Source organism: Acyrthosiphon pisum, chromosome A2 (assembly GCF_005508785.2).
Source record: "Acyrthosiphon pisum isolate AL4f chromosome A2, pea_aphid_22Mar2018_4r6ur, whole genome shotgun sequence".
In the NCBI taxonomy this organism is placed as follows: domain Eukaryota; kingdom Metazoa; phylum Arthropoda; class Insecta; order Hemiptera; family Aphididae; genus Acyrthosiphon; species Acyrthosiphon pisum.
The window spans coordinates 75213867-75225497 of NC_042495.1; the positions used below are offsets into that span (position 1 = coordinate 75213867).

Genomic DNA, 11631 nt, shown 5'->3' on the forward strand with positions numbered 1-11631 from the left:
TTTTCCAATGTTGGGTGTTTTTTAAACTGTGTGATAATTTAAAAAAAAAATATACAACACTATATTATAAATTAGTTACAAAATTAATTATACTTATAACCTATTACTTTAAAGTTTAAAACAAGAACAACCAAATCAAAAACTATATACTGTATAATACTAGGTATACAATATTGTATATATTATATAAAAAATAATGATGATGATAATATAATAATATTATAGTCTCATAATTTCAAAAGTTTAGGTTAGTCATAGTTTAGTTTCAAATTGAGATATAATAAATTACTTCAAGGAAGAATTACCTATAGGCAATATATTAGGGAAGTAAATAATATAATATAGTATACATATTATTACTATGTACATTTATATGCTACTTTTATAAAATCTTTATTTATTTATAACTAAGCATAAAAAATTACAAAACATAATTATTTGTTAATCATAACATATTCGTCTGAAAACGATTTATTCGAGAACTTGTATTTAGTATTGTTTTGTTTTCATTATAAGTCATAGTATGATAAAAAATTACACAAGTACCCAACATCCATCCAACCACCCATCTGGGTACCCACCCACCCATCTGGGTACCCACCAACCCACCAAATTGTGTGTGTGTTGCTTAAGCAACACATCCACCATAGGATAGCCGCCACTGATTATAACTATCGCAATTTAAACAATTATTATAATGAAGTGTACCTACCTACCTATTACGAAAGAGTTTATTTTACATAATATACATAAAAATATGCATTTATCAAAATATCATGACAGAACTCGGAACAGCGACGTGCTGACCGTGATTTTGAAGGACAGTTACCCGATATTTTTAAAGGGGTGTGTGGCCGGGTGTCGGGTGGGTGAGTACTGGATTTAATTAGAAATATTTTAGTTTAAGACTAATCTCATTTTAATATTGAATTTAAGAATAATAATAACTGACAGTGTTAGGCATTATCTAGATACATTTTTCGTATATTTTATCTCATCTAGATAACTTTTAGATGATTTATCTATTATCTTATCTAGATAATAAAAACGGCCTTTTTTAAAATTATCTAGATAATTATTTACTCTATAATCTATTTTTTTTATACAATATATTTTCAATCACAATTTCACTGCATTGTAATAATATGACCCGTAGATCTACAAAAAGTTAATATAGAGAAAAAAAATATTTGTTATCAACAATATTCTTTCCGATAAAAATTAAAAACCAAACACTATTATCGTGGCATAGAATTACTAATGACAAAATGCTGAGGAAAAAAGTTTTTTACTAAAATACTGTACCTATCTCTATTCTATCATAATGTGGGTTTGGTAGGCTTAAATGTTTTTTTTTTATGTACCCAAACGTACCATAGTACCAATCTATTGACTGTTTATGTTACATAAAATAAATGACTGAGCTTTGTCGTTCAAAAGTTGACAACTAAATGTGGATTTATAAAAGAAAAACAAGTGTTACGATAATTGTACAGGGACAAATGTAACACATGTTTTTGTTTTAAATTACTAATAACATTATTTAATTGTTTAAACCTTTTTAGCAACAAATTATACAACAAAAATGCACCGAATAGACATAAAAGTCAAATTTATAAACAATAGGTATAGTTAATATTTTTTAACAAACTAATGCAATTTATTCTTACTTTATTTTCGTAATAAATACTTATCTATATGTATGTTGTAAAGAAACCTACGTATTAATATATAATATGTTATATATTACTTTTGATTCTGTATTTGTATATAATATTGTCGTGTATTGCTACACGCATCTGTGACCTCGTATATAAGGTAACATTTCGGTGAACACATTGCGGGCACAACACAAATCATCATACGAGGCGGCAATTTCACCCACTGTAAGGATGCCCAAAAATTTTTTGTGTCGGTCATCACCTTTTAGTTAAAGTGTTTGGATTTTCTTCAACAGTATATTTTCTGATAGGAAAGTGATTCTAGTTGGTACTTTGGAGGGTCAAAATTAAACATTTTCCAGTAGCTTTCATAATCTATACACCATAACATTTTTTAAATATTTTGACTTATCTTGAGCTGTTTACGGACATTTTTAGTTTCAAATTTTTTCAGTTTTTTATTCTATAAATATTAATACAATTTTATTTGTTGGTTAAAAAAGCTTGAAAATTTAATACTAAGCTCTTGATACATTGATACAATAGCCGTTGAAAAATATTGAGAATACAAAGGCATAACTTTTTTTTATAAGTATTTATAGTTCAAATTTTTACAAAATTTATTAAATTTAAAATGTTATAATTATTTTGTAGTTAAAAATGTATAAAATGTTAAATTTTTATATCTAAGGATTGAAAATGTAAAACAAGGTTCCACACAAGGTTATATTTAAATTACAGATTACTTTATTCACGATTATATTATCAAATATGCTTAGTAATATCATAGACTGACTGGCCGTCTTTTGAAAACGTGATTTTGACGATTTCCTTCATAAATCTAACTTCAGACAATCATAAAAATTTATTGTTTAGTGTACCTGCGCTTTATTTTTATTTTTTATTACGTTAATTATAATAACTAAATAATTGTAATATAAGTAAATTTTACTAGATTTTCAAGTTTTTTGATCGAACAAAAAAATTATTATGGACAGTAATAATAAAAATAAAAGAAATCGAAAATTTCTCATGGGCCGAAATTCTTCAAAAACTTATCATGTACCGAGAAAGGTTATACTATAATTCTTTAATACTAAAGTAGAAATTTAAATTTTCTACACTAAAACATAAAATTTATTAAAACTTGTGAAGAAATAATATTATTATCTAATAATTTTACAATTAAAATTTGTTGTCTACTTTTCAGTTATCTTTTATTCGTTTTTTAAGGAGAAAATAGTATTATCCTAAAATAAATGTTGTGCAGTTCTAAGTGAAAATTTAGTTTTATTAATTTACAACAAAAGAAGAAAATCGTTACGTAAGAAATCGAGTGAATATCAAATGTTGTAAAAATTTAATTTGAGTTTCTTATAGACATTTTTCTTTGATAAAGGTAGATTATCCTATAAGGAATCTTGTATTACATTTTAAAATCTTAGTTCTAAAAAGAAAATTTTTACGAATTATAAACTCAAAATAATTAGGTAATTTTCGTGATTTTTCCATATTTTGTCAATTTTTGAACTTTAAATGCTAATAAAAAAAAACTGTGACTAAGGATTTTTAATATTTTTCAAATGTCATTGTAACAATATAGTGGGAGCCTTGTATTAAATTTTCAAGTATTTTTACTCAACAAATAAAGTTTTATTGACATTCATAGAAAAAAAAACTAATTAAATTGGAAATTGAAATTGTCCGTAAACAGCTCAAAACAAATCAAAATATTTTGAAAAATTTATCATTTATAGAAAATGGAAATATGAACAACCATTGAAAATTGCATGTATCTACAGTCATTCGTTTTAAAGTTACACCAAAGACCAAAATCAATTTTCTCGAAAACAGATTTTGCGTAAAAATTCCCGCTTTTCCTTAATTTTTCTTTTGTTTTTCACGGCGTATTTGAAAACTATTGGAAAAATGTTACTTTTGACCCCCTAAAGTACCAACTAGATTCACTTTCCTATTAGAAAAGGTACTGTTGAAGAAAATCCAAGCACTTTTACTGTCCTAAAAGGTGATGACAGACACAAAAATAAAAAAAAAAATTAAAAAAAAACACACATCATTGTAAAATCAATACATTCATCGTTCCACACAGAATCTAAAAAAAAATTTTAAATATTGATTGGAACAAAAGTTATTCCAAAAATCAGTTCTATCTGTTACACTCAGTATATAGGTACCTTTTTTTTTTTTTTTTCTCGAGTTTGAGCCGACGGTGCCGCGGGGATTGCTTTCCCAATGCTTTCGCGAAAGTACATAGGTACCTACATGAATTTAAATTTATACCTACTTAATTAGAGGTATCTCTTATTAATTATAATTTACAATTATAGTATTGGCATTTAATCTTCTAATCTTTTTTTTCGAACTCAGCACAACAATGTGCTGCAATGCTGATGTGGTTACAAGTCACAACGAATCGACGTGTTTCCGATTTCGACGTTCACGTCATGCATGCCACCATCGAATGCAATTTATTGGATTGACTGAAAGCTTAAGTAGGCTATACGAATACTTTAAAAGTTTAAACTTATATATTAATATATTATGTATATTTTATTATACAATATATAAATATAAATATAATATAAGTGATATTATATGTCCAATGTCCACGGAGTGTCATCAATCGATGACTTTAACGCTACACGACGTCATAAATACTTCAGTGCAACACGATTGCGCCCTAAAAATTACCTCGATTGTGCTCTAAAAATTAGATCGATTGCACCCGTCTTACCTTTTTACATACAAAAAACGCAACATAATTGATATCCATGATCCACGATCCATGATATATAATTGTTGTCCTTTCCTTTTCCCAATTTCACTGGGTTAGGACTGACAAATAAAATTAAATTGTTGGATTGGATAAAAATTGTTTCATATATAAAGACATTAGATACTACTCACAATAGGTACACTATTATTTTAAAACTATTAATAGTATGTGAATACTAAAAATTAGATTTTTATTTTTAATAATGATATTCATCTGATTAAAATATGACAAAAATACTACAGTGTTATACTACAGTAAAACTTGGTTGACTTGAACTTTTTTAACTCGAAATCATCGATATGACGATACATCAATCTTTTTTACTCCAACATTTCAAGTTAACCAAGTCCGACTATATTTTTAAGTAGGTAGTGTATTGTAAAATGTTTAAAAAGACGTATCATACATCTAACAGAGCGTAATCGTCTTTCATATTTTGCATAATATGTAATAGATACCTATTCGGTATAATATGCTTTTTCATAATTTTAGTATATTTATCATAACCTTATTGGTCATAGAATTAATTTTTATAGGTACATGAATTTAAATTTATACACGATATATTGTTAGATATATGTTATAATTATTATTATTTACAATTATAGTATTATACAAATATTACACAAATACACAACCATTAAAAATAATAATATCGGAAATCAACTAACGCTAATTCATCACTTATACGACCTCTACACGATATCGGCCTTTTTACTATTTTTTTTCTACTATGTTTAGTCGTATACTCATATAATCGTATCAATGCACAAAAGTCATAATTTCCTAATTAGAAATTATAGTTTTTTCTTATGCCATCATAATATTTTAAAAATGTTATGGTGCATAGAAATTGCTAATATAAATTTTCGCATTATGGCGAAATCGTGTACCTACGGTTATTCTTTTTATAGTTCAACTAAAAAACATCTATTTTTTGAAAACTGGTCATGGGTAAAATAAACAAATTCATAACAAATCAAATTATGAATGTGCAAATGCATGAAGGTTCGAGCTAGAATTCCTTGACTTAATACTGTAGTATAAAATACAGAATATTATGGTTAGCGACAATTTTCATTATACAGTGAAAACACAAGTTTTAAATTATCACTAAATTGTGTAAATTTGCATTTTCAACTAATAACATTGATTATGAATACGTAGTAATCATAATCAATGTTAATAAGTAAAATTTAAATGAACATTGTAATAGGTATTTTATAAAAGCTATTTTTCAGGATTGAATAAACAAGGAAATAATGATTGAATAATATACCAACTTTTGATCTGTAAAATATTATGTATAATTCAATGGTACTTGGAATACAAATTGAAACAGCACATATAAATATGCAACAAATAGTCTAAATGTGTAATTTTTTAGATATTATATCGTAAAACAAAAGATTTCTTATTGTTAAAAAAATTCTATTGACCAATGAAATGTATTGTTTTATGAAATATAAATAAACGGAAAATTAGCAGTAGTAAGCACAACAAATTAAATGGGATGATCTTAGAGAAATGTCAGAGGACATGAAGAGAATGTCATGATGGGTGCAACTATTCTTTCTTCATTTGGGTTTGTTGTGCTTGGTGGGCCTGAAGCACAGTAACAGCCTCTTCTATTTTGATCTTCAATGATTCCTGATGTTCCAACATGTGAAGCAAATCTGAATTGTTGATCTCCAACAACATACAAGTGATCTTATCACTCAATTCTGGATACATACCCTACAAAATAATATTGAATAATTTAATATAAGTCAGTAAATACATTTCTACACGCATTAATTAAATTTTTACCTGAATGAGAGGGAAAAGCCTCTGTCCCAATATCTGTTTTTGATCTTCCGGCTTAGCGGTAGCCAAAATTGTTTCAGTAAGTGGTTCTTGTCCATGTGCATGTATAGCTGCTTGTACTGGTGCAGGGGGTTGATCAGGTTGTACTTGTCCCATGCCTTGAGCTTGATCAGGAGAATTACGCATATTAGCTGTATATTTATATCCAAATCCTGAACCACGTGCAATTGGAATACATACACCTCCAGCAGCAACATCACCTGGCATTTGTTGTTGAGCTGTAGTAATGGGTTTAGCATTTCTATCTACCATGGCATTTCTAGCCAATGCAGCTTGATGACCAGCTGGTACAGGAGCTCGAACTCCAATATTTCGATACTGTGTGGCCATATTTGGATAATCTAAAAAATATTTTATAAATAATAATAACAAATGTAAAAAAATATATTTTGATTCAGATAATATGTAAACGTTCCATCACAATGGGTTATACGCAAATGATTACCAAAAACTATCCAATAGTGTGGAAAAAACTAAAATCAACTCTAGATGCAAGATTATATTAATTATATACAAAAATTACCGGCTGCAGTAGCTTGCGGTGTTCCAGCCCTAACTTGTGGTTGGGAAGCCCATCTTGGTTGTGGACGAATTTGAGTCATTTGAGTCGGTCCATAGAAATGCTGTGGCTGAAGAATAGTAGGTACAAAGTAACCACTTGAAGCACCACGTTGATATATCTATAATTTAAATATGGTATGTTAAAATATATTTGTAATTATTTAATTACTAATTTAGAATCACATTGAACACATTGAACTTTTAAATATTAAAAAAAACTTTTATCGACTTACTGGGCCAATGGATTGCATTCTCATATTGGTGTCTAAAGCACGCTGAGCTACAATAAAAAAATGTTGCAATATAAATTGATATGTAATAAATTAATCAAAAATATTTCTGTTTCAAAAAACTAATTTATTAGTACAAACTATAACATTGTATGTTAAATAATAGGTTCTTAATGGTCTTATAAAATATATATTATACAATTTAATTACAATTTTTTCACATAATATATTAGGTACAATAACTCTGACAATTGTATACCCAGGATTTTTGTTTGAGGGGAAGGGCTGATTATTTATTGTATAGTGGTAAAAAAAAGTATTTATATTCGCTCCCAATCGTCTTGCACCCAATTTTCATTGCCCCTAAAAGTCCCGCACCCAATTTTCTGCACCCAAGTGTCGGCATATCAGGTAACCTAAGAGAATGTAGTGAGCTACTTTGATGGTACCAACAAATGAATATATGGGTTTGTGGTTTTTCACTCCAATTGCGTATGGATCATAAGTTCTAATAAATAGAAATATGGTCATACTACTATACTTTTCAATGGACTATTCTAAAATATCTATTAACTATGCTGAACAGTAAACAATGATCAAATAAGATAATGTTTTCAGCACTACGTTTCAAGTATATGCTTGTCTTTTTTAATTAAATCATCATGAAAGTTATTGTATCTAAGTAAAATATATTTTAAAACCTATCAGAATAATATTTGCAGCATGAATCTACTTACCTAAATCTAAAATTCAAGTGCTTAGAGTATTAGTTAAATTTAATTTTCTAAATAATTAAATACATATAGTAAACCTACCTGTAAATATTATGTTATGAAATACATAATTTTGAAATGTTTCAGTCATAGGTACCTAATTAATTATTAACAAATCAGATTTGAGTTTACATCAAATGTATTCAGACATATGCTTGTCTCGTTAAAATCATCATGAATATTAATAAAGTAGGTACCTACCTAAATAGTTTATAATATTATGTTAAGTACCTACAATTCAATATTTTAATGAATTGCTTATTATTAAATATTATCAGAATTTGAATATTGTATTTCATCCAAATATATACCTAGGTAGGTATAGGAATTACAATAGTAGGTAATAAAAATCATATACTAGAACAGATCATTTTATTATTAGTATTCTTCTTTATGTAATAAGTAAAACTTTTTAAAATTATTTATCAGTGATCAATATTTAAATACCTATTGATTGTTATTTATTAAGTAAGTAAATATAGTAAGTATCTATCATATATATTGTATATAATAAGTATTAGGCTTATTACCTATAATAAATATAAAATGATTTTTTTTATTATGTTTTAAAAAATAATTAAGAGTTGGCACTTGATTGGTACCTTATCTAGTTATTATGATATGAGCATGCTAATCAACAATTATAACTACCTACTTCTTAAAAAATTAAATGTGTGTTAAGATAAAAGGTATTGCATCAAGAACATAATTTTCAACACATTATAATATATTTTCCATTGGAAAAAATCAAATTTTTATCTGCAACAAGCTACCAAAAGAATTTAAAAGAGATACTTGAGATTTCAATCTAATTGCAGTTGATAACACTAGGAATCGTAAAATAATGATCTAACTTTTTTATCAGAAAGTGGGTAGTCAGTGGACTATTGAGTGGAGGGTATGGGTTATCATATTTTATCAGCAGGTATAATATGATCTGTAAAAAAAAAAATAGGTGGATATTGTCGATCATATTTTTATCGCGTTACACCTGAAAAAAATATGAACCATTTGACTACTCGACCGCGTAGAATCCGATGTGTGCGAATTATTTGTCAGACATCGACAGTCAAAAGACGTAAGCACGTGATGAGTGTTGGTTGTTCAGATGGAAACTACCCCGCCATCATTGCCATTTTCCGTTGGCCGTTGGCAGCCACCAGGTGTACAAACGGTATCAGTTGAGGGGGGGAGAGGGTAGGGAGAAAAAACATGGCCACGTAAAACACGAACATACCTATTTCAACTACAGAGATTTACATGCACCTGACCCCTCCTCACCCTGCCACCGCCACAAAAAACTGTAATGCTAGACAGTGGAAAATCAGGAAAAAACTGTTTCCTAGATTTTTGCCAACGATATAATAAAAACCACACATGACATTTTTATGGGGTGGTTTCGATGGGTTGGGGGAAATTCGGAGAAAACAAAATTCCTCGGACGGCTTTGAGAAATTGGTCGCGAACCAATCGCGGCGGCCACATACGACGTTTAAATAAAATAAACAATAAAAAAAGCTCACCGTCCACCATGTTTTGAAAGTTAACGTAGGGGTATCCCAGCAATCTCCTGGTGATCACATGGACCGACAGGATAGCACCAGCCGTGCTGAAATTCTCAATCACCATAACTTCGGTCACGTCCGAATACAGGTTTCCAATGTACAGCGAAGCCATCTCGTTGTTTCGGTTTCTGCGTCAAACTTAGCGTCGATGAAGTGAAAAAAATAACTACGGAAAAACGCTCGCGATCTACTTCTTTTTTTCCTTTTTTTTTTAGTTAATTTAGTTAATTTTATAATTTTTTGGGGTTTTTTTTAATTTATTTGAATTAAGACACTACACTATTCCTCATGTGTTGGGTTGCGTAGATACGTACGACATAACCTCATGAATTGAAAAGAAAAATTGGAAGAAAAAACGAACGCACTGAGCTACCACTACGAGATGACGCGTAGGTCTCCCATCGACGGCCCCCTCCACACGAAGTTGTGCGCATGCGTATTGATTCTGTGACCATCTGACGAATCTTCCACCAAGGTTGCGGTTGTCAGGTGTGCCTCTTGCGACCGACAAAAAATAACCTTCAAAATCCGAATTTTATTCCCACCAAAATAGCTCTTTTTTATAGACATTTGACTGTCATTATGACAAATTTAGTTTAATATTAATTACTAGCTTTAAGTGAAACTCGGGGGCCGTTGGACTCGCTGAGAGTGGGTACAGATTCTAGAGCAAGGGTCGTTTGAATTATACATTTTTATAAGACAGTTTTAAGACGAAAGCTTACGATTAATGATAAGGCTTGACGTTTTGGCGGGAATGTTTAAAAGTTAGAACGTCTAGTAATCCGTCACAAACGTTATAAATGGATAGTCTGGATACAATTTCCTGTTGTTAAAAAGTATAAAGTCTTTTTTATAAGGTTGCCAACAACGGTCAAAACTTCAACGCTTAAGCTGTATGTTTACGGAGTGAAGTAAACAGATATACATTCGATATACATCGATGTAATTCGATGTATCTACACACTGTTTACACTTTACTTGTAATTTATTCAATGGTCTGACCGTTATTATTATTATTATTACATTTTAGATTCTGAGTGGAACGATGAATGTATTGATTTTACAATGATGTGTGTTTTTTTATTTTTTTATTTTATTTTTTATTTTTTTTTTTTATTTTTTTTGTGTCTGTGTACACGATAAGTAGTCGAAATAATGCTACGATTTTCAACTGCAGTATCTTGTTCGATCAGAAAGTGAATATCGTTGGTGCATTGGGGAGGTTAAAATTTAAATTTCCCAGTAGTTTTCAAAAGCGCCGGGAAAAACAAAAGAAAAATTAAGGAAAAACGGGAATTTTTACGCAAAATCTATTTTCGAGAAAATCGATTTTGGTTTTTGGTGTAACTTTAGAAAAAATGACCATGAATACATGAAATTTTGACTGAATGTTTATATTTCCATTTTCTATACACGATAAAATTTTCAAAATATTTTGACTTATTTTGAGCTCTTTACGGACATTGTCAGTTTTCATTTTTTTTTAGTTTTTTTTCTAAAAATATCAATAAAATTTTATTTGTTTATCAAAAAAGCTTGAAAATTTAATAGAAGGCTCCAAGTATATTGTTTCAAAGGCGGATGAAAAATACTAAAAATCCTTAGTCACAGTTTTTTTTTATAAGCATTTAAAGTTCAAAAATTGACAAAATATGGAAAAATCACGAAAATTAGCAAATTATTTTGGGTTAAGAATTCGTAAAAATTTTTCTTTTTAAATCTAAGATATGAAAATGTAATACAAGATTCCTTATAAGATTATCTACCTTTATCAAACAAAAAATATCTATAAGAAAGTCAAATTAAATTTTTATGATCGTTTGAAATTCAAATTTTTACAACACTGGATATTCACTCGATTTCTCATGTAGCGATTTCCTTATTTTGTTGTAATTCAAAAACGAATAACTGCAGATACATGAAAATTTTACTGAATGTTTATATTAGCATTTCCTATACACCATACAATTTTGAAAATATTTTGACTCTTTTTGAGCTGTTTACGGACATTTTCAGTTTTCAATTTTTTTAGTTTTTTTTTCTATAAATATCAATTAAGTTTTATCTGTTGGGCCAAAAAGTGTATAAATTTAATACAAAGCTCCTGATATATTGTTACAATATCAGTTGAAAAATATTAAAAATACATAGGCACAATTTTTTTTTACAAGCATT

At 28.6% G+C, this 11631-nt stretch overlaps 1 protein-coding gene across 2 annotated transcripts in view; it reads left to right on the forward strand.

The window, feature by feature from the left end:
- Window positions 1-11631, forward strand: part of LOC100164259 (endoribonuclease Dcr-1) — a 65256-nt gene that overhangs the window by 11737 nt on the left and 41888 nt on the right. The gene's annotated exons all lie outside the window — the stretch shown is intronic.